Raw genomic sequence first — 21,308 nt, 5'->3', positions numbered from 1 at the left:
CTTTTATGCATTATTTAAAAAAATATTAGCATTGTGCACTTCTTCTTTATAATCTCTATAAGTGCGGAAAATTTCATACTCCTCCGTCTGCGCAATTTTCGTAAAAAAGGATACAAAGTTTTTGCTTCACATATTAATATATAGATAGTATTAAATATTGTCGGATTAGCCCAGTAAGTCTTAGTCTAGTATTAGTGATACTACCGTGAACTGGTAGAATACCAAACTCTAAATACCTTCTAGATGCTTCTGCCACAAGTTGCTTACTTAGCCATTACTTCTTGGTCTGCTTGTGATGACGCACGAAGAGTGCTTTGTAGATTGTTTAGAAATTATCCCGTCATCTTCTGAGTTTATCCCTGATAGCTGGAGGCGTGCATCATCAGAGTGCTGCTAAATATAATTGTTACGTCTTTATGACATTTAGCTTCGGAGTGAGCAGAAGTAATCTTCCGATAAGCAAACTTCAGAATTAGTTAGCTGATAAGACAAGTTGATATGAAAAGTGTTGAAATTATTTATCATATGTCTTTAATATCAAGATTCATTATGAAGAGTCCATTCTTTTATACCCAGTTCGAAACATATTATTTATCTCAAATTTTAGCATATTTTCAATTTTTTGTTATACTTATTGTTATACTATTATTTCATAAATTCAAGGGAGTCCGAACCTCCTCTTCCCTGAAGGTTTCAGGGTGGGAGCTAGGAACTAAACCGAGTCAAGAACTCAAGAGAAAACTGTTATACTATTATATCTTTCATTTTTTTATTGTCATTGTATTATTTCCATCTTTTGAAATAATATAAGATCTTATTGGTCACGGATGACACAGTCACGTAAATGACACTAAATTGGGCTTAAAAAGATACGTTTAATTTTTATGGTATTAAATGAATAACCAAGCTTACGACGCGTCTGGTTTTAAATTCGCAGCTCATGATGCCAACGTGATTGCCATTAGGTAACCATTTTATCATTTAACATCCTTAATTTAAATAGCGAGATCTCAATTGAATTCAACATTATTAAATCGAAATTAAAATAATGATAATGATAAAAGATTAATGAAAAATCACATTAACAAAATTACAGACAATTGGGAAAATAGAGATGAAATTTAATTAAATTTAGTTAGGATAGAATTCACACTAGGTTTTCCTTTTCAACAATTAACTGTAACTAGTGGCCCCGCAGTAGTCGAGATTCGACTATAATTAATTGAAATTATAAGTTTAAACATTATTATGGTTCTATTGTCAAACACTATTATATTTCGATAATATAATCACAGTATTCGCCAAAACTGCACTATAGATCAATAATATTAAAGACAAACAATATTAATCTATTTTCAATTCGACCACAGACTTTAAACAATAACAAAAGTTTCCTAATTGACAGTAAACAAAGAGTATATTTTTTGTATGTGTTGTGTCAAATACATGGTAATGTGGGTAATGTTTTCTTTAAAGTATCTTTTATGCATTATTCTAAAAAAATATTAGCATTGTGCACTCCTTCTCTATATTCTCTATAAGTGTGAGAAATTTCATACTCCTCCGTCCGCGCTATTTTCGTAAAAAGTGGTACAAAGTTTTTGCTTCATGTATTAATATATAGATGATATTGGGCGATTTCATTATAAAAATAGATTTAAGTCAGCAATATCATATCAAACTGATTTACTGTGGTCAATTGTTTACGATGGCTATGAGTATAATATCGTTTGTTAAATTAGCAATGTTTTCACGTTGCCCCATGAACTTCCTCAATCACATCTACACCAGAGTTTCGCTAAAGATGTAGGGTGTGGTCTTGATGAGGGCGGATCATTGATTGTTTTTAGTATAAAAAATAAGGCATATAAGTTAGAAATTCTAGCGGTAATTTAATGACATTTGGCCCAAGACTTAGACAAGACTACTGGTGGTAGGACCTCTTGTGAGTCCGCACGGTTAGGTACCACCACCCCGCCTATTTCTACCGTGAAGCAGTAGTGCGTTTAGGTTTGAAGGGTGGGGCAGCCGTTGTAACTATACTCAGACCTTAGAACTTATATCTCAAGATGGGTGGCGCATTTACTTTGTAGATGTCATGGGCTCCTTTACAGACAACCAATAATTTTTTGTTTGTTCCAATTTCAATGAACTTGTGTGTCTGTTTATTAGCAGATATCAGTAAACCACAAGAAGATTTCAATGGCCAGGCGTGGTAATAAAAAAAATAATGATATTGAAACTAAAGCCGCCGCACCCATCGCGTTTTTCGCTGTAATGAAATCCGAAACTTGGTGCCTTGTTTCCGAAGTTCTTAACGTACCTTAATAATTGTTTCGACTTACTTCGTACGGACACAATAGCTAGCGTATTGACGTAATTAGAAAGATCCTTGTTGTGTAGCTTGTTATTTGTTGTTGGTGAAAGTAAAACTGTTTATTAGCCGCCTGTAATGTGTGGACATTTTTAACTTCCGCACTATTCACGAGTCACGGATACGGTCAAAACTCGCTTCAGAAGATTTTATCTCGCGTTTACTTTTCCACAATTACGATTATAGCTCATATTGATGGCCGGCTATGGAATGAGCACCCTTCCACGGTGTTTCCCGAGCGCTATGACATGTCTTTCTTCAAACGAGGCTTGTGGAGAGTATAATATAGCGGTAGGCAGCGGCTTGGCTCTACCCCTGGCATTGCTGAAGGCCATGGGCGACGGTATCCTCTCACCATCAGGTGGGCCGTATGCTCGTCTGCATACAAGGACAATAAAAAAAATGTGTCCTTTGACTGCCGTGTAGGTCACCGGTGTCCTACGCGGCGCACTGAAGTAATTATGTCGATTTCTGTTACTAAGCGCTTGGTTTTTATTTTTATTGCTTAAATAGGTGGATGAGCTCACAGCTCGTCTGGTGTTAAGTAGTTACTGAAGCCCATAGATATCTACAACGTAAATGCCGCCACCCAACTTGAGATATGAGTTCTAAGGTCTCAGTATAGTTACAACGATTGCCCCACCCTTCAAGCCGAAACGCATTCCTGCTTCACGGCAGAAATAGGCAGGGTGGTGGTACTTACCCGTGCGGACTCACAAGAGGTCCTACCACCAGTGTGTACCACCAGTTGGATTGCCTAAATTTGCCTTTCTTTGTTTGTTAATGTATGTTTTAGTCCCTTATGTCTCTTAGAAATAGATTCATTCTCAGTATCTTCGGATTCGTCTTTCCCAGAGTCTACTAGATATTCCGGCACCTTAATAAGAAGATCGAAGAGAGAAGCTGACAAAATCACTTCAGCGCGCGCCGCGTCGGTCACCGGTGACCAACACGACAGTCAAAGGGTTAAAGTTTTTGTTGTGAAGAAACAATATAATTTTGATAATAATATTTTTACGCGCCAGAATTCGGGATAAATAAAAAGTTCTACCAAAGTACAAATTAACACTGTATTAACTCTTAGAACACTTAAAACACTTTAAAATTCTCAATTCGCTTCTGTCGCTTCGCTTCAGAAGATCCGTTCGCTGTTTCGCTTCGAGTAGTTCCTAACTCTGGTTACTAACTGTTACTGACTGGGTGCCATCTCTGCTTTTATAGCCAATACCACATCCCTAGAATTATCGAGAATATTCCACACAAGTCGAGTATTGTGTGTTTCCGCTATCTAACAATAGATGGCGTTGTACATCTCTCTAGATGCTACGAAATCCTCCGATATTTGTTCGACTATTCGGCGATAGGCGGCGTTACTCTTACCGGCGTAACAATATGATGAACACATAAATGCGTTTCGGCCAAATATTCATGGCATTCATAAAAAGTTTAAGCGAAATCGTACGCGACAATCTTCGTTTCCGAACATACTTGTTCGAGTTTTTCAGTGACACTCTTCGGGGAATCCCCTCAAATAAAAAAGTTTGATTGCTATACAAACATTCGTGTCATGTAAGGGTTGTTTTTGCTCTTTGTCTGGACGTTTATTATCTTTAACCGCTTATCTTTAACTCATGAGTAAATGTCGGCAAACGTCACTATTTAGTTAACTAAAAATAGTTAACTTCCACTGCTTAATTAATGTTATGTATGTCAACAACTGTTCAAGACGGTGTTTAATAGAATTTATGACTAAGTTACCCCCGCTTTCTACTATAAATACGAGTGACTATTGTCGCCAAAACTTTTTTTTATTGCCCATGTAGGCAGACGAGCATACGGCCCACCTGATGGTGAGTGGTTACCGTCGCCCATGGACTTCAGCAATGCCAGGCAGAGCCAAGCCGCTGCCTACCGTTAAACCTACCTCTGCGAAGCACTGCTCTTGCTAGGGTTCGTGTTAGCAACGTCCTCAGGTTTGAGTCCCGTGAGTTCACCTACTAAACCGATGACGCTGATATGATCTCTCAAGACTATCAGCTTAGGTAGGAAAAATAAAACGATAAAAGATTCAAACTCGAGCTGTCAAACAGAGCGGAGCTCTTAATCATAGATAATACACATAAATTGGTTACAGTTAAGCAACTCAAGCACTAAACAAAAATTTTTACGGGCGTCGACCACTAGATGGCTTCGCTTCGATTAGTTTCTCATTGCTCCTGTTTTTTTTTAATAAACTTATTTTTAATGAAGGATTTTGTAAAGTTTCAGAAACCACTTTTATTTTCTGTGTTTAGGTATACAATAATTGCCTTAGCCTTAGCTTTAACAACATTTAACTTTAGGGGCATCCGCTAAAAGATGTCGATAGTTTCCATACAAAAAACATATTTTATTTAAAGTATTTAAAGTATATTCATGGCCGTACCCTCAGTTGTTATCTTTGTACGACCGATCGTAATCAATGGAATTCATTGGAAAAGTGAGTGTTAATTGCTGTCACTATGTGTAGTGGACTGTAGTATTAGGATGGGTAAGGAACTTGATAAATAAACTCGCGAGGATTGCACGTATAAAATTTTTATATTTTAGAAATTTTATAATTCGCGTACAATAAATAGCACAGAAAAAACGAGAATGACAAATCGAAGACATTCCAAAATTCAAAATTCAAATGTAATGTCAAAAACCACAACCACAACAATAAAAAAGGTTTTATGCTAATTTGTTGGGTTTCCAACTCTATGGAAGGCAATGATTATGACGAAGAGAATGGCGTCAGCAACGCTGACATCATCATTTTAAAAACACTATGCAACCAGCCTCAATCTGTCATATATATATTTTTTTTTTTTTTTTTTTTTATTGCTTAGATGGATGGACGAGCTCACAGCCCACCTGGTGTTAAGTGGTTACTGGAGCCCATAGACATCTACAACGTAAATGCGCCACCCACCTCGAGATATAAGTTCTAAGGTCTCAGTATAGTTACAACGGCTACCCCACCCTTCGAACCGAAACGCATTACTGCTTCACGGCGGAAATAGGCGGGGTGGTGGTACCTACCCGTGCGGACTCACAAGAGGTCCTACCACCAGTGATTACGCAAATTATAATTTTGCGGGTTTGGTTTTTATTACACGATGTTATTCCTTCACCGTGGAAGTCAATCGATAACATTTGTTGAGTACGTATTTCATTGGAAAAATTGGTACCCGCCTGCGGGATTCGAACACCGGTGCATCGCTTCAACACGAATGCACCGGACGTCTTATCCTTTAGGCCACGACGACTTCAACTATTTAAACGTATGTAAGTATGTATGTCAGTCTCTGGTACCAATAACACAGGGAATCCTAAATTGGGATCGGAGCGTCTGCGATTAGTTCCCAGTTATTGTTATTTTATGTTATTACTCTTTATTAAGAATGGTGCTATGATTTATCTATATATTAATACGTGAAGCTAAAACTTTGTATCCCTTTTTACGAAAATTGCGAGGACGGAGGAGTATGAAATTTTCCACACTTATAGAGAATACAGAGAAGAAGTGCACAATGCTAATATTTTTTTAAAATAATGCATAAAAGATACTTTAAATCAATAAAGAAAACATTACACACACTACATACCATGTATTTGACGCACACACGCATGCATACTATTTATTGTCAAACTTTTGTTCTTGACGTCTGTTGTCAAATTGAGAATAGATTAAATATTGTTTGTCTTTGTTAATATTTTTTATAGTGTTGTGATTATAGCAGTATAAGATACAATCACAATAGTGTACAAACTTACAATTCCAATTAATTATAGTCGAATTTCGACTACTGCGGTACCTCTAGTATTATATTATTATATCAATGCCTACACTCTGCTTTGCTATACTGCGCTACACCTATGCCCCCTATTCACGCAGTGCCTGTTTTAAATGATCCTCTTTTAAACTGTTCTTAAACTAACCGATTTTGAAAATTTATAAGCATTTACATAAACTTATCGTTCTGGCAATTCTAAGACGCTTCGAACCCAGAAAGTGTTGTATCTCAACTTGGCTCGTCTGAAATGTGTTTCAATCTTCGATTAAATTTTATATTCTCTCTCGGGGCTTAATGATTACCCACTACGCGTCGTATGTTCATCCGAAAGCAATTAAAACTCATCTTGTACTTATCACAAGATCCTAATCTAGGCGACAAACTGCGCAAACTTACGGTTGCCGTTCAAAAACAAGAATCCCTTTGCGTTTCCTCCAAAGCTAAACCTCTAACAACAGCAAATCTAACTTTGCATGTCGTTTCATCACTGTTTCAGGGTACAACTCTGCTTTTTAGTGAGTATGCAATTTAAAGTCTTAAGTCAAGGTGATAAGCTACTGGGCGCATGCAGATTTGTGTATGCAAGAACGCACAAAGGGACTGGCAAGATCTGTAATTGAAAGTTTCTATTCGCACTGTCAGCGGATCACGAGACCGACCGACTAAAATTTAGTTTCAAGCCAATTTTTTTGACTCTCGAATCCAGATCAAAGTCCCGTAAGATTGTCTATAATATTGGTTATAAAATATTATACCTCTAAGAAATTTTGACAATAAAAAATATTTAAATTTTATTCGCAAAATAATGTCAACTTGAAAATTATAACTCACTATTGTGAGTATAGTATACACACATTAGGGTTTCATATTTGAAACCGTGTATACTGTATAATGTGTATACTATACATAGAAAAAAAAATCAGAATTAAACATTTACATTTATGGTATTGTTACGCAGGTAAGAGTAACGCCATCGATGGCCGAATAGTCGTACGAATATCGAAGGATTTAGTAGAGTCTAGAACGCTCGAGAAGTACAACGCCATCTATTGTCAGATAGCGGAAACACAATACTCGAAATGTGTGGAATATTCTCGATAATTCTAGGGATGTGGTATCGGCTATAAAAGCGTTGCAGGGATGGCACGCAGTCAGTCAGTAATCGGAACTACTCGAAGCGAAACAGCGAATTTATCTCTAATATTACATATCTATAGTATAGCCTTGGTCAAATCTGTCATTATAGAACTATAGTCTTTAACAATAGAACCAATAATAATGCTCAAACTTATAATTTTGATTAATTATAGTCGAATTTCTACTACTGGGGGACCACTAGTATAGATAAATAGGTACATTGTGTATTAAATTTTACCTGTGTGATTCTCTCTGATTGTATATAAATCACCATCGACCCGCTTTTCCTTCGCTTCGGGGACTATAATTTATTATTTATCTCATTCAATTTTCTTTCATACAAATCTGGCCCTCGCAGTAACAAAGACAATAGAAAAAGAACGTACCAAACAAAAAATCGAATCTATCCTTCTTATAATATTGGTTTAGATTACTTACTGGTAGTAGGACCTCTTGTGAATCCGCACGGATAGGTACCACCACCCCGCCTATTTCTGCCGTGAAGCAGTAATGCGTTTCGGTTTGAAGGGTGGAGCAGCCGTTGTAACTATACTGAGACCTTAGAGCTTATCAAGGTGGGTGACGCATTTACGTTGTAGATGTCTATGGGCTCCAGTAACCACTTTACACGAGGTGGGCTGTACGCAATAAAAAAAACTTAAGAAGTGTATATTTGGAACTTAAAATAAATTAAAAGGCCCGTAATGATGTTAAAATGATAGGGATCAATACTGTATCCGTCTAATTAGTTTTTCAATTACCGCATTATACATGACCAATTTTCTAAAACTTCTATTTCGTATAGTAAGTTGGCAAATTATAAAAACTTAACAAATTAAATACCAAAATCCTTTCTCGGGAATCACTATATCAATTGTTAAAAATTGCATAAAAATCTGTGCAGCAGTTTTTGTGTTTATCGCGAACATATAAAAAGACAAACAGACGCGACGGGGCACTTTATTTTATAACTAGCGGACCCGGCGATCTTTGTCTCGCCACACGGTTTGTTTCAAACACATCAACCAGTCAACTTCAAAATTCTGCTATAATTAACACAATTAGCCATAGAATATATTACGTTTAGCTGTCAGTTGCGTTTTGTTATAGTTACCACGTTTTATGTCAAGTCCCACGGGAATATGATAAAAAGTATCCTATGTCCTTCTCCTGGTACTAAGCTACCTCCTCACCAATTTTCAGCCTAATCAGTTCAGTCGCTCTTGAGTTATAAATAGTGTAACTAACACGACTTTCTTTTATATATATAGATATATAGTGATAAGTTTGATGGTACTACGACAGAAACCTTAGCTGGTTTGTCATCAAGAAGTGTATCGAATATAATTATGACAGCTTTAATGGTATATTAATTGATTTTATGCACCTAATTTTGCTATATCTTCATCATCTAAAAAGTCCATCGTGAAAATTGTTGTCGTATTTATTTACTTAAAAACTAACATCCTAAGAATTGATCCTTGACATAATCGTGTCATCTATCTATACTTAACGTTATAAAGAGGAAAAATTTGTTTGTTTGTTTGTATTGAATAGGCTCCGAAACTACTGAACCGATTTGAAAAATTCTTTCACTGTTTGGAAGCTACACTATTCCCGAGTGACATAGGCTATAATCTTCTTTGAAAAAAAATAGGGATCCTTACTACAACTCTAATAATGTAACCCAAGGTGTAAAAAAATTACCTGAAATATTCTTTACATGGCGTGCCCTGCGAAAACTATTGATGATAGAATAAAATAATGTACTACGACTTTGTAGAACACATTATTATTTACAAAAAGTGTCGCGGCGGCATATGTCTAACTATTCTGTTTATTTTAAAAATAAAATACCATCAAATATCGTGGAATTTCTCGTTAAAAACCCGAGCAGAGCCGGAGCGGGCCGCTAGTTCGATATAAATATAATGTAATCAAATATTATTATTATTATTACAATTTTTTTTTAATTGCCCTTGTAGGCAGACGAGCATACGGCCCACCTGATGGTGAGTGGTTACCGTCGCCCATGGACTTCAGCAATGCCAGGGGCAGAGCCAAGCCGCTGCCTACCGCTTAATACTCTCCATAAGCCTCGTTTGAAGAAGGACATGTCATAGCGCTCGGGAAACACCGTGGAGGGGAGCTCATTCCATAGCCGGATGGTACGTGGCAAAAAAGACCTCTGGAAACGCACTGTGGATGACCGCAGTGGCTCCAGGTAGTATGGATGAACTCTACTCCGGTGGCGGGCGGTGCGATGGTAAAAACGAGATGCCGGTATCATCTCGAACAATTCCTCAGAGCACTCCCCATGGAACATACGGTACAAAATACAGAGGGAACCGAAGTCCCTCCGCAGACCCAGAGGTTCCAAACGATCCGTGAGAATTATTAAAATCACACTTTTATAATAAACGCTTAATATACTACAGCTATACGTGAGCATTTATGGAAGCTCTCAGACTCCACAGCTAATTCGCATCAGCATTGAAACTCGAAAAGGCTCGCCCAAGTTCGTGAGAAATCTCAAAAAAATACCTTTAGACAATTTTAAGCATATCGCTTGAGCATTCCCACCTTATTCCGAGTCGGATTTTCGCAATGGCGTCTAAGTGGTACACGCTTCATGATCTCGGGGATTTTCCTTACAATATCTCTAAGGTATTTGCTGGGTTGAAAGTAATTTAGCAGTGGTTTTTTTCGCGCGATACTGGGTAGGATATTGGGTATCCAATGGCCCGGCTTCGCACTGGCGCATCGGGATCTTGTACTGAAAGTACGTAATGGTAATTATTTAGAAACGATTTTTTTTTATTTTTAATGTTTTTCATGTAAGAAACTTAGGGAAATGTGACTTTGAGAATGCGTTAGGAAAACAGTTATTCGCTAAAACGGTATTTTCTGATCTATGGATGACAGAAACGACGTTGTAATGACAATAAAACTGGAATTATTATGTACCACCCTGCCTATTTTTGCCGTGAAGCAGTAATGCGTCTCGGCTTGAAGGGCCGCGTTTTGGTTTGAAGGGTGGGGCAGTTGTTGTACTGTAAAAAGTGAGACCTTAGAACTCATATCTCAAGGTAGGTGGCGGCGTTTACGTTGTAGATGTCTATGGGCTCCGGTGACCACTTAACACCAAGCGAGCCATTAGCTCGTCCACCCACCTAAGCAATAAAACATACAATTAAATGCGAATACAAAATGTCGTTCACAGAGATAAGAACTCCAATCGGAGTCAAACCCAGATACTTTAGTATAGCATCTCACTGATGACTTGAACAGCGTGGAGGTAATTGATTGATTGTATATTTAAACAAAACTAGAGGTCCCGCAGTAGTCGAAATTCGACTATAATTAATTGGAATTGTAAGTTTGTACACTATTATGATTGTATTTTATACTTCTATAATCACAAATTTCGCCAGGACTACACTATAAAAAATATTAACAAAGACAAACAATATTTAATCTATTCTCAATTTGACAATAGACGTCAAGAACAAAAGTTTGACAATAAATAGTATGCATGCGTGTGTGCGTCAAATACATGGTATGTAGTGTGTGTAATGTTTTCTTTATTGATTTAATGTATCTTTTAGGCATTATTTAAAAAAAATATTAGTATTGTGCACTCCTTCTCTATATTCTCTATAAGTGTGGAAAATTTCATACTCCTCCGTCCGCGCAATTTTCGTAAAAAGGGATACAAAATTTTTGCTTCACGTATTAATACATAGATATACGACACGTCATTTTGTTTTGTTTCCAAATTTCATACAACACAACGAATGGCAACATCCAAAGCCAATTTTAAGATCGCAAAAAACGATTTATCATTTTATTTTTCTCGAAAGCATTACTTGACGCTTTCAGCTATAAAAGTAAATAAAGTGGCGATTCTTAGGTACGAGGAATTATGGTCGTTGGTCGCACTATAAAAATATTGCCCTATTTTAAGACCGTGTCAGGTTCGTTGCTTGTAAAATATAGCATCTGATTTAATGTTTCATGAGTTTACTCAAGCTAAAAATGTTCCTTCGACTTAAGAGGAGTGTTTAGCTAAAATAAGCAGATATTGTAGCTTAAAAACATGGTAGGACCTCTTGTGATTCCGCGCGGGTGGGTACCAACACCCTGCCTATTTATGCCGTGAAGCAGTAATGCGTTTCGGTTTGAAGTGTGGGGCAGCCGTTGTACTTGAGACCTTAGAACTTATATCTGAAAGTGGGCTCCAGTAACCACTTAACACCAGGTGGGCTCTGAGCTCGTCTACCCATCTAAGCAATAAAAAAAGCAGTAAACAATAAAATAAATATATTCTTAGAACCTTGTCATGATTTTAGACCAAATTAGTTGATTGCGTTGTCATTGTCATTGAAAATGCTTCCAACCGGAGAGTCAAATGTTCCATCATCAATAGGATAATCTGTATAATCTATATATTATATAAAAATGAATTGCTGTTCGTTAGTCTCGCTAAAACTCGAGAACGGCTGGACCGATTTGGTTAATTTTGGTCTTGAATTATTTGTGGAAGTCCAGAGAAGTTCTAAAAGGTGAATAAATATAAAAATGCTCGGAATTAAATGAAAATAACAATTTTTTTTTTCCTTTGATGCTTTGATTGGACGGATTCCTTTTGTTTGTTTTAAGTTTATTTTATACAAAAGTTTAGGTCTTTTATTTATCGATTGAGGCACTACGAAGTCTGCCGGGTCAGCTAGTAATATAATATAAATATCATAATGTAAATAATAAGGGTCATAATCTATTACATAGAATACAATGCTACAATAGTCGTAGGAATTTTGTAATCTCCAGAGCATATTAAAAGCTACTGAAATCCTCGGTTCTCTTTGAATACCCCCCGAAGAACCCCTCAGCATGTGAAATATTTGTCATTTACATAGAGGTCCAAAGGGACATTTAAATTAAGAGACATTTTACTGGAATGCCTCTAGGCTGTTTTTGGTTCCGTCGTTTCTGTAAGCTCCGCAAAACGAGCAAAATTTTATGACACAGAAGCGGTTTTAGTTTTGTTTCATTTACAGAGTTAAATATGTGCAGAATTCTGGTCGTTGTCCATTTAAATAGACCAAAAAATTAAGTGGGTTTGGATTGGATTAGAAGCATTGGAATTGGATGGATTGGTTGGATTGGAAGCAATATAGCAAGTGTTCAATAATTGGATTTGATATTTTTGGATTGGAGACACATTGGATTGTAAATTTCAACTTCAAGCCTCAAAGAGGATTTTTTGTAATTTATTAAGTCTTTGGATAATTTTGATTGGTAACTTAGTTTAACTACGTTCGTAATAAAAAAGATAACTTCTATCTCTAGACTAAGAAACATAGTATCTCATGAGGCAAATTCAATCTAAGGAACAAAGCGCTATTACTGAAATAAATCGAATTGAAAGGGTATTACGATGAAAAGTAAGATATTGTATTCGGAATTTCATTTAATAATCCCAAGGTCTTTGTGATTCATGTACTATACTCAACTAAAGATTTATTTAAACCTAATAATAAAACTAAAAGGAAAGTACTGTAATAGATAAACGAGTAATATTCCCCGGAAGTTAGTGGTTCAGTGGCCTCCATATTTATTAGCGTTCCACTTCCGTTTCCTGTGTTTGATTTAAACGGTTTCGTTTTGTAATTAAAGCTTGGGTTTTATAACTGCTATTAAAAAGTATTTGAAATAATATTTTTGACTGGCTTCCCAAACTGTACCTGACCCGATTAGTAATTAATAGTATCTTGAGATTTAAAAAGTTCGGGCTTCAAATTTTGCATTTTTTTGTATTGCTTAAATGGGTGGAAAAGGTCACAGCCAACCTGGTGTTAAGTGGTTACTGGAGCCCATAGACATCTACAACATAAATGCCGCCACCCACCTTGAGATATGAGTTCTAAGGTCTCAGTATAGTTACAACGGCTGCCCCACCATTCAGACCGAAACGCATAACTGCTTCACGGCAGAAATAGGCGGGGCGGTGGTACCTACCCGTGTGGACTCACAAGTGGTCCTACCACCAGTAATATGTACTCTAATCTCTGTTATCTTTATGAAATTAGATTGACATTCTAAAAATTATCTATGAATATTGTTTAATGTATGAAAAATCTATATGTTAAAACAAGTCAGAAGCTTTGATGATTTCTGTGCAAAGGCCCTCATCTGATGTGCTTATGCTAATCCTCTTTTTTATTGCCCCTATAGTCAGACGAGCATACGGCCGATCTGATGGTGAGTGGTTACCGTCGCCCATAAACTTAAGCAATGCCAGGGGCCGAGCCAAGCCGCTGCCTACCATAAAGTACTCTCCACAAGCCTCGTTTGAAGAAGGAAATGTCATAACGCTCGGGAAACACCGTGGAGGGGAGCTCATTCCAAAGCCGGTTGCCAAAAAAGATCTCTGGAAACGCACTGTGGACAAATGCGCACGTGTGAACCCACACTGGCTCCAAGTAGTATGGGTGAACTCTACTCTGGTGGCGGGCGGTGCGATGACGGAAACTGAAATGACGGAATCATCTCAAATAATTCCTCAGACACATCGTTAAATCCCGGAAACTGTGGCACCCTGTGTAACGCTTACAAACAAATTTCTCCATCAGCTATGCTATGAGCCTTGTAGAAACTCTGAAAAAAAAAGGCAAAGTCCTATCCATTTTACGTAATAAATGAACCACTAACGGCCGTTTTCAATAACCTATCTATCCCTAGTTTCGGTTACTAAAGATAGACAAATCTATATTTTTGTCCTTACTTACGTTCCAATAACCTATCGACGGGCAGCAGTTCCTATCGGATTTATCTATCCATCGTCGGGAGGACGGATAGCCTGCTAAAGATAGAACGCTCATACAAATCGTGCTTACTTCCGTTTCAATATGAGTTTTAAGTAACTCTCCGGTAGGCGGCGCTATCTCTAGTATGGGCATTCGCTTATCTGTCAAAATCGGCCGGTTACATGTTTATCTTTCGAAAGTAAATCGCTATAATTTAATAATTGTTTCTCTTCATATTGGCATATTGTAGCAGTGATGATAGTGATATGGAATTATTTCAAATGATAATGGATTGTGATGCAGATAGTGATAGTGAGGCCGATATCATATGGTTAGGAAAATAAAGATCGTCTGAATTACATGGCGAAGATCAATAATTACGAATTTGACTATAGATTTCTGAGCAAAGGGGTTGTGAATGAATTGATTAATTTAATGAGACCATATTTGAGTGTAACGTCAAAAAGGTAAGATAAATTTTAACCATAAAAGTACTCGTTATTACAACTTATATTTGTTTATAGCAATAGCAAAATTATACCTAATTTTTGTTGTGTTACAAAATCACACTCAACAGGAATTCTATAATACTGCTGGATTCCCATGGTGCCCTAAATGACATTCATATACTAATACAATAACCTGGTAGGCTATTTACCTTCATTCTTATTACACACTGATACCTCTACATTTTATATTTGTGTTACAGATTCAAATATAGGAGAGGAATTTAGAAATAGAAAAAGAGTATTTTGAATGTGTAATTTGTGTGCAATGCATCATTGATGTTTCAAAATGTTGTTGCTTGATGGCCTGAGTCTGCTCATGATACAACTATAATTAACCATTCCGATTGAAAAGGTATTTCTTATTTATATTACCTTATTTATATTATTATTATATTTTTATTTATTTATATTATATATTTAGGTGTTTATATGAATTTAATATGACACTATTATAATAAATTATCTACATATCAAGAGAACATTGATAACAAGGTGGACTTGGAAATTGCTATTTGCTTGCCGATAGAGGCTATCCCCACAACCCTATCTTTTAACGTGATTAATTAACCCACATACTCAATCGGAACGATTTAAAATGAATTACTATAGAGATGAATTACATACTATAGAGAGGTAATATTTTTTTTTAGTTAAGAGCTTGTTATACTGTATTGTAAAATAATTTAAGCGAATAATGTATAATTTTCAGATGCATTGGTGTTTGTAAAAGAAGACTCCCTGTATATCATTGAAAAGTAGATTAAAACTAGAAAATATGCAAGCTGTTATTATAGCTGCCATGCTGCATAATATCGTCAGAAGTATGAATTTAGAAGAATTAGAATCAGAAATTTCAGTCGCAGATACATTACAGGAAAATAATATAATTGTTCGTAACAATTTTTCAAAACTTACATCTGAAATACAACTATGTACTTATAAATAATTGCTTCCAAAGATAATTTATAAAATAAACTCCAAAGATAATTTGACTATTTTTTATTTTCCAAAATGATAATTACATGGTAGTTAGTACATGCAAGATATTTAATTTAGAATTTGTACATATACTTAAAAAACTATCTAACATAAAATTATTATTGCCTACTTAATTAATGAAATTTAATATTCCTTTTAAGTAATTTTTAATTTTTTAAATTATCTAAATCTAACTTAACTTTTGCTACAACAATCTCCTTTTCTTTATTTTCCAAGTCAAGTCTCTTTTTTGCTATTAGATATTCTGCTAATGCATTGTCCCTATGCTAGCCTTGCATTTCTTTTCTTCCATCTTGTTTCCGCTTGGCTGTAAAAGTGTTAAAAATATTATATGTGACCTACAACAATGTGCATGCTTTATCCAAAATTTCATCTGCAATCCTTACCACCTCCAGCCTGTAACAAAGAGCATAATTATTTCAAATACTACGGCAACCTGAAGAAAAAATCATGTTTATCAATGTGTTATTAGAGACAAACAATCAACTAATTATACTAACCTTACTAAGGTTGTTTCTTATGTTGCCGTAGCGTTCTTTAAGTTTTCCCATTTTAGTCGAAGTTGCGATGGAGTTCGTGGGAAACGACGAATCGACGAATTAAAACCATTTACAAGGGTTCGCCAAGCCTGCTGCTTCAATTTATTGTTTGTGGCATTTGTTGCCTTATTATTGAAATGTTTTTTCGCCGCCACAAGTTCTGCTAGAATCATCGTCTCATCTTTTGTCATGGTTGCTGCGTTTCTTGACTGAAAAAGATATATTTTCTAAACTTGAACTCAAAGTTTTCAAAGTAAAATTATTATTATCAATGTACTTCATAGATACTTACAGAATTCATTTTATTTCACTGTAGCTCTTTAATTATAAACACACTTAGAATTATAAACGAAAGTTTTAAAGCGTTTTGGAGGTAAGTCATCATCTAATATAGTAGGTAAACAATAGAAAAACAAACAAAAGAAACTGATCACTGCTTATTGGCAAACGGACTGTCAAAACGTTTCGTTTCATAATTTCGACTAGGATAAAAATAGCAATACGTCCAATTTAAAAAAATCTACATATGTTTTTATTACTTTTTGTTATAAACAAATGTGTTTATGATAGTCTACAATATGCTGGTTAAATTATAGTTATAATTTAGAATAAAATAAAATAAGTCTTGATCCTGATGTTGTTTCGTATTTGTAGTAGAACGAAACGTATCAAGAGGCTCGGATAAATCGGAGGGAAGAAGCTATCTACTGTTGGTTAAAGAGAGATAGCACTTATCCGTGATTGTGAAACGCAAACTAAGGATAGATACGCTCTTGCTGATATTCGGAGATAGCTATCTATCCGAAAACTCAGATACGTTATTGAAAACGGCCGTAAAACATTTTTAATTAATCTCCGCAACGTACAAAAGTAATTTCATAATATTTGTCAGACAAACGGCATTTAGTTTCCGCTGCGGCCACATAAACAAAAGGGTCCAAAACCCTTACAAAATTAAAATGACGTGAATACTTCCAGCGGTCGTTTTGGGCATGAGCGTTCCTATCATAAGTGAAAACTTGTATTGAGCGCACAGTCTGCAGTTGGTAATGAAAAATACTATATTACAGTGACAGAGATATTTGTTACTCTTCGCTGTGACTTTATGTAATTTGTTTAATACGCCCTAAACATTTTTTACTTTCGTACTGTGACTATCTAATATTACCGCCCTTTTTTTCTACTTATGCTGATAGCTTTGAGAGGCTATTTCAGCTTCACCCTAGCGTGTAGGTGAGCTCACTGGGCTCATACCGGATGTGTTGCTAGCAGTGGCCCTAGCAAGAGCAGTGATTTGCAGAATTTACCACCGGATCGGAAACGCGACCCACTGAGAAGATCCGGCGAGAAACTCAGTGGGCTGTGTCTATGGGTTGATTTACTCGAGCCCTTCGTCGTAGCAAGCGACGGGTTCGGCGAGGACGGTGACTGGATTACCACTCTTTGATGTGCTTGACACAAATACTTTCTCGAAAGTGCCTATAGCAACTGTTAAAAGTACCTAATCAATCGGTATAGACAATGCGTTAACAATAGTTTCACTTTAGGTCTGCTAATCAAAGTTGCACAATAGAACTTTATTTTTCAATAATACTTTATTAGCTGTCTGTGGTTGCTTTTGGAACCTAAGTCCCACCTTTTTCTCCATGTTCATCTTCTGCTGAATTTTGTATACGCATTCCTTTATTTTCAAATCAAATATCATTTTCTTTTTGTTTTCTCGAAGCCTAATAGAGTGTCTGTTTAAATTAATATTATTTACTTGTTTGTGTAAAAAACCTCCGGTTTCAGGGAATTAATTCGATCCACAGCGCAATTTTGATCAACCCGATTCTAATCGCTACACAATGTGTGCCTGAGTTACATCCCTGGTCACATTTTGGAGTCTGGGTGTCTGTATAAGCGATCGGTATATTTTCGGTGCCTATAAAACAGAAAATGAATGGTAGCTTCAGATCCTTAAATGCGGAACGATTTTTTTTATGGATCAAACTTAGAAAATCACAGACGGAAATAAACTGCCACTCTCACTTTTGACTCGGTTTTGAAAGGTTTATATCTTAAGGTAAGAGAAGAACTCAGCGAAAAATGCTATTCCTCTCACCTATTTCCTGTACGAAATCCAAGGAACAATGTTTGTTAATAGAAAGGCTGAATATCTACGAATTTAATCTTGATTTCCTTGCGTATAATGCAGGAAAAGTTTCTGTGCCTGCTGTTTTAAATGGAAACGTTTCAAAGCTAAATGGATCTCGCCAGACTGCAGATGTGAAAAGATTTTTCCTTGTTTTTTTCTAAAGGGTTTTAGGGTTTCGTCCTATTGAAAGGCGAGCTACATGTAAAAAAATCATTTAGTTTCAAATTAAACAACACGAAAGTATTGATGTATACAAATTCGGAGTTTGACTTCCTGTCTCGAGGTGGCTACGATCTCTATGGACCCCCACTTTATGCCAGGTCCATCATGGTCGCGTTCGTCTAGCTAAGCCATACAAAAAATAAAAGGGCAATGAAAGAGTAGGGTAGATATAGTTGGTAGCTCTTACCTTTCCGCATCCGATCCGTCGCCGTCAAACCGGGGGCCGGAGGAGGGAATACGCCCGTACGTCCCAGCCCCTGTAGATGGCGGCTTCCCCCCGGTGAAGGTCAAGGGGCGACCTGAGGGGTAGAGGCCGCGCGGCGCGTTACCAGCACTCTAGCGTGCTGCCAAGGAGATACGAAAGAGCGACCGGTTGGCGGTGTATCGCGTCCCGACCCGGCGGACTGTTCTGTTCCAGCGGGGTATCCCGGGACACCAACGGCACCGTCTAGGTGGCCTGACGGGCTGCCGTACCGAGACGGCCGACATCCTAAAGGCATTCGATTTGCCTCGAAGGCTCCGTCGGCTGGGCGTTCTTGGGGTGAACCGCGCTGTCTGGTTGTAGTGTTGACCACGGTAACCCCCCACCTCATCCGGGTTCTGACCTCGGAGGGAATCGGACGCTTGGGCGAAGAGTGCAGGGGAGTCGTTTAGTGGGTGGGCCCTAAAATTCCTTGGACCCGCGGCCTGCTCCCAACACCTTGCAGAACGTCAAGTCCCACATACCCCGCGCGCCCTTGGCGCGGGAACCTCGAAGGAGGTTCGGCCCCAGCTCGAAAAAAAAAGGTATAGTTGGTGTATATTTGTAAAAATTCGCTTATTACTACAGTAGTGTAACGTTTTGGCAGTGAGACAGCAACCTAACGTACAGTTCTCGCGATAATAAGCTGTCGTTTGACTAGGTTTCGTATGACAGTAAGTAAAGCGTTTCAAGATTGCCACTCGAATGCATTAAGCGAGCCTTTTTAAGGCAATTTAAAAACATTGAAATTCAACTCGCAATGTTTGTTCAAAATGGTCCTTTGTGTATTTCATATTCAAAAAGATTCAGGATAGTTTTATTTGTATTTGCGTTCAAATTATTTTTTCAGATGAATACAATTATGTAGACTCGTATTTGGAGTTGAATAATTAACGTTTATTTCTGAAATTATATTATAATCTGCAGATTTTCATGCTAGTAAAAATACACACTGGGTAAGTTAGTTAGCTGATACCGTGTTTACAAAAACAATAGATTTACTAGACTAGAAGTTGCATTTATGTAAGTGTTACTTGAAATCAATAAAACGCTCTCTGAGATACAGGAGTTGTTTTGGTGAGGCTTTAGAGCGATGCTCTATCCTTTTCCTGTGGAAAGTGTAGGAAGCGAATCTGAACAGTGACGTCATTATTAAAAGCGTGAGCTTAGAGCGAAGTTATGTTTATAAGTTTAGTCTAAATATTTATTTGCGCTACGAGCTATTTCTAAATAGATATTAATTTCAGCCGTGTTTCATCTTTACATGCTAGTCAGATATCCGTCGTTTTAACTTTAAAATGAATATTAAAAAAAATCTAATATTTAAAAAAAATAGCCTAATAATTAAAAAAAAGACATTCTCGCTGAGTTTCTTGCCAGTTCTTCTCAGGACGGAGGCTATTTTTTTTGAATTGGCGGTAGTTCTTTTTGACGTTCAACAAGTATGTACTTTCATTTATGTTGAATTTTTTTTTTTATTTGATTTAATTTGATTTGGAGATTCTAACCTACCGAAATAGAGTCGTTTCCAACGCTTTGTTCATGAATCACTGCACTCTCAGAATTTAATACAAACAATCACCACATAAATCTAAATGTAAATTCTGTAGCCGAAACACACCTTCCTAAATTAACATCGAGTTATACGGGTTACGAAATCCAGAAGGAAACCAGAGGGCGGCGAGACACGAGAATGTAATATGAACATACCAAGCATTCCTTATCAAGACGTCTGACGGTTAGATACGTATGAGGCGGCACAGGAATCTAGTAAAAACTTTATTTGAATCTGCTATTTCCACAAAGAGCTGTTGTTTGGTAGATTGGGGTCGGAAATATACGGATAGGTATAACATTTTCTGCAAGCTCATACCTCAATTTGGGTGACAGAATTTACGTTGTGGACGTCTATGGGTTTTAGTAACCACAACACTATATAGGCTGTGTGACCGTCAAGAAATAAAAATAAAAAACAATCTTATGCTATCATGAAAGTAAATTTATCATAGGTTCATCATAATGCATCATCATTCTTCCTACCGCGAATTAGTCTGATTTGATGACTATCAAAACCATTATATCACGGCAATTTAGAATCTAACGATCTCCAGGGCCCATTGAGTTTCTCGCTGGATCTTCTCAGTAGGTCGCGATTCCGATGCGGTAGATTCTGCTTAAGCCCTGCTCTTGCTAGGGCTAGGGTTAGCAAATTCTCTCAGGTTGCGCCCGTGAGCTCACCTACCAGTCCGGGCGTAACTGGAATAGCGTCTTATACTACCAGCGAATACGTAGGGAAAAAGATAGCAAAAAAAATATCTTAAGGGTTCTGTTAAACACTTAGAACCAGATGAACTGTCACTCGTCTAAATTGGTAAGGAATATGGTGCGCAGGCTGTGTCAATAAACTAATTTGATTTTCGTATTTAACGAAGCGCATCATCATCATCATCATCAGCACTTATCTGCCCACTGCTGCACATAGGCCTTCCCGAATGCCTTCCACAGAATGCGGTCCTCCGCCTT

At 37.0% G+C, this 21,308-nt stretch overlaps 2 long non-coding RNA genes across 2 annotated transcripts; one reads left to right on the top strand and one right to left on the bottom strand.

The window, feature by feature from the left end:
* Nucleotides 1-14,037: 14,037 nt before the first annotated feature.
* On the top strand, nt 14,038-15,634 carry LOC149499723 (uncharacterized). The gene is made up of 2 exons (XR_016325553.1): nt 14,038-14,999; nt 15,357-15,634. It is a non-coding gene; the product is annotated as an uncharacterized LOC149499723 (long non-coding RNA).
* Nucleotides 15,632-17,026, bottom strand: LOC149499722 (uncharacterized). The gene is made up of 3 exons (XR_016325552.1): nt 16,478-17,026; nt 16,147-16,394; nt 15,632-16,042 (listed from the first exon to the last, which is right to left on the bottom strand). It is a non-coding gene; the product is annotated as an uncharacterized LOC149499722 (long non-coding RNA).
* Between the last annotated feature and the right edge of the window lie 4,282 nt (nt 17,027-21,308).

Source organism: Bombyx mandarina, chromosome 28 (genome assembly GCF_030267445.1).
Source record: "Bombyx mandarina strain Sakado chromosome 28, ASM3026744v2".
NCBI lineage: Eukaryota > Metazoa > Arthropoda > Insecta > Lepidoptera > Bombycidae > Bombyx > Bombyx mandarina.
Note: the sequence above shows the minus strand (reverse complement) of the source record. Positions and strands in the feature narration are given on the sequence as shown.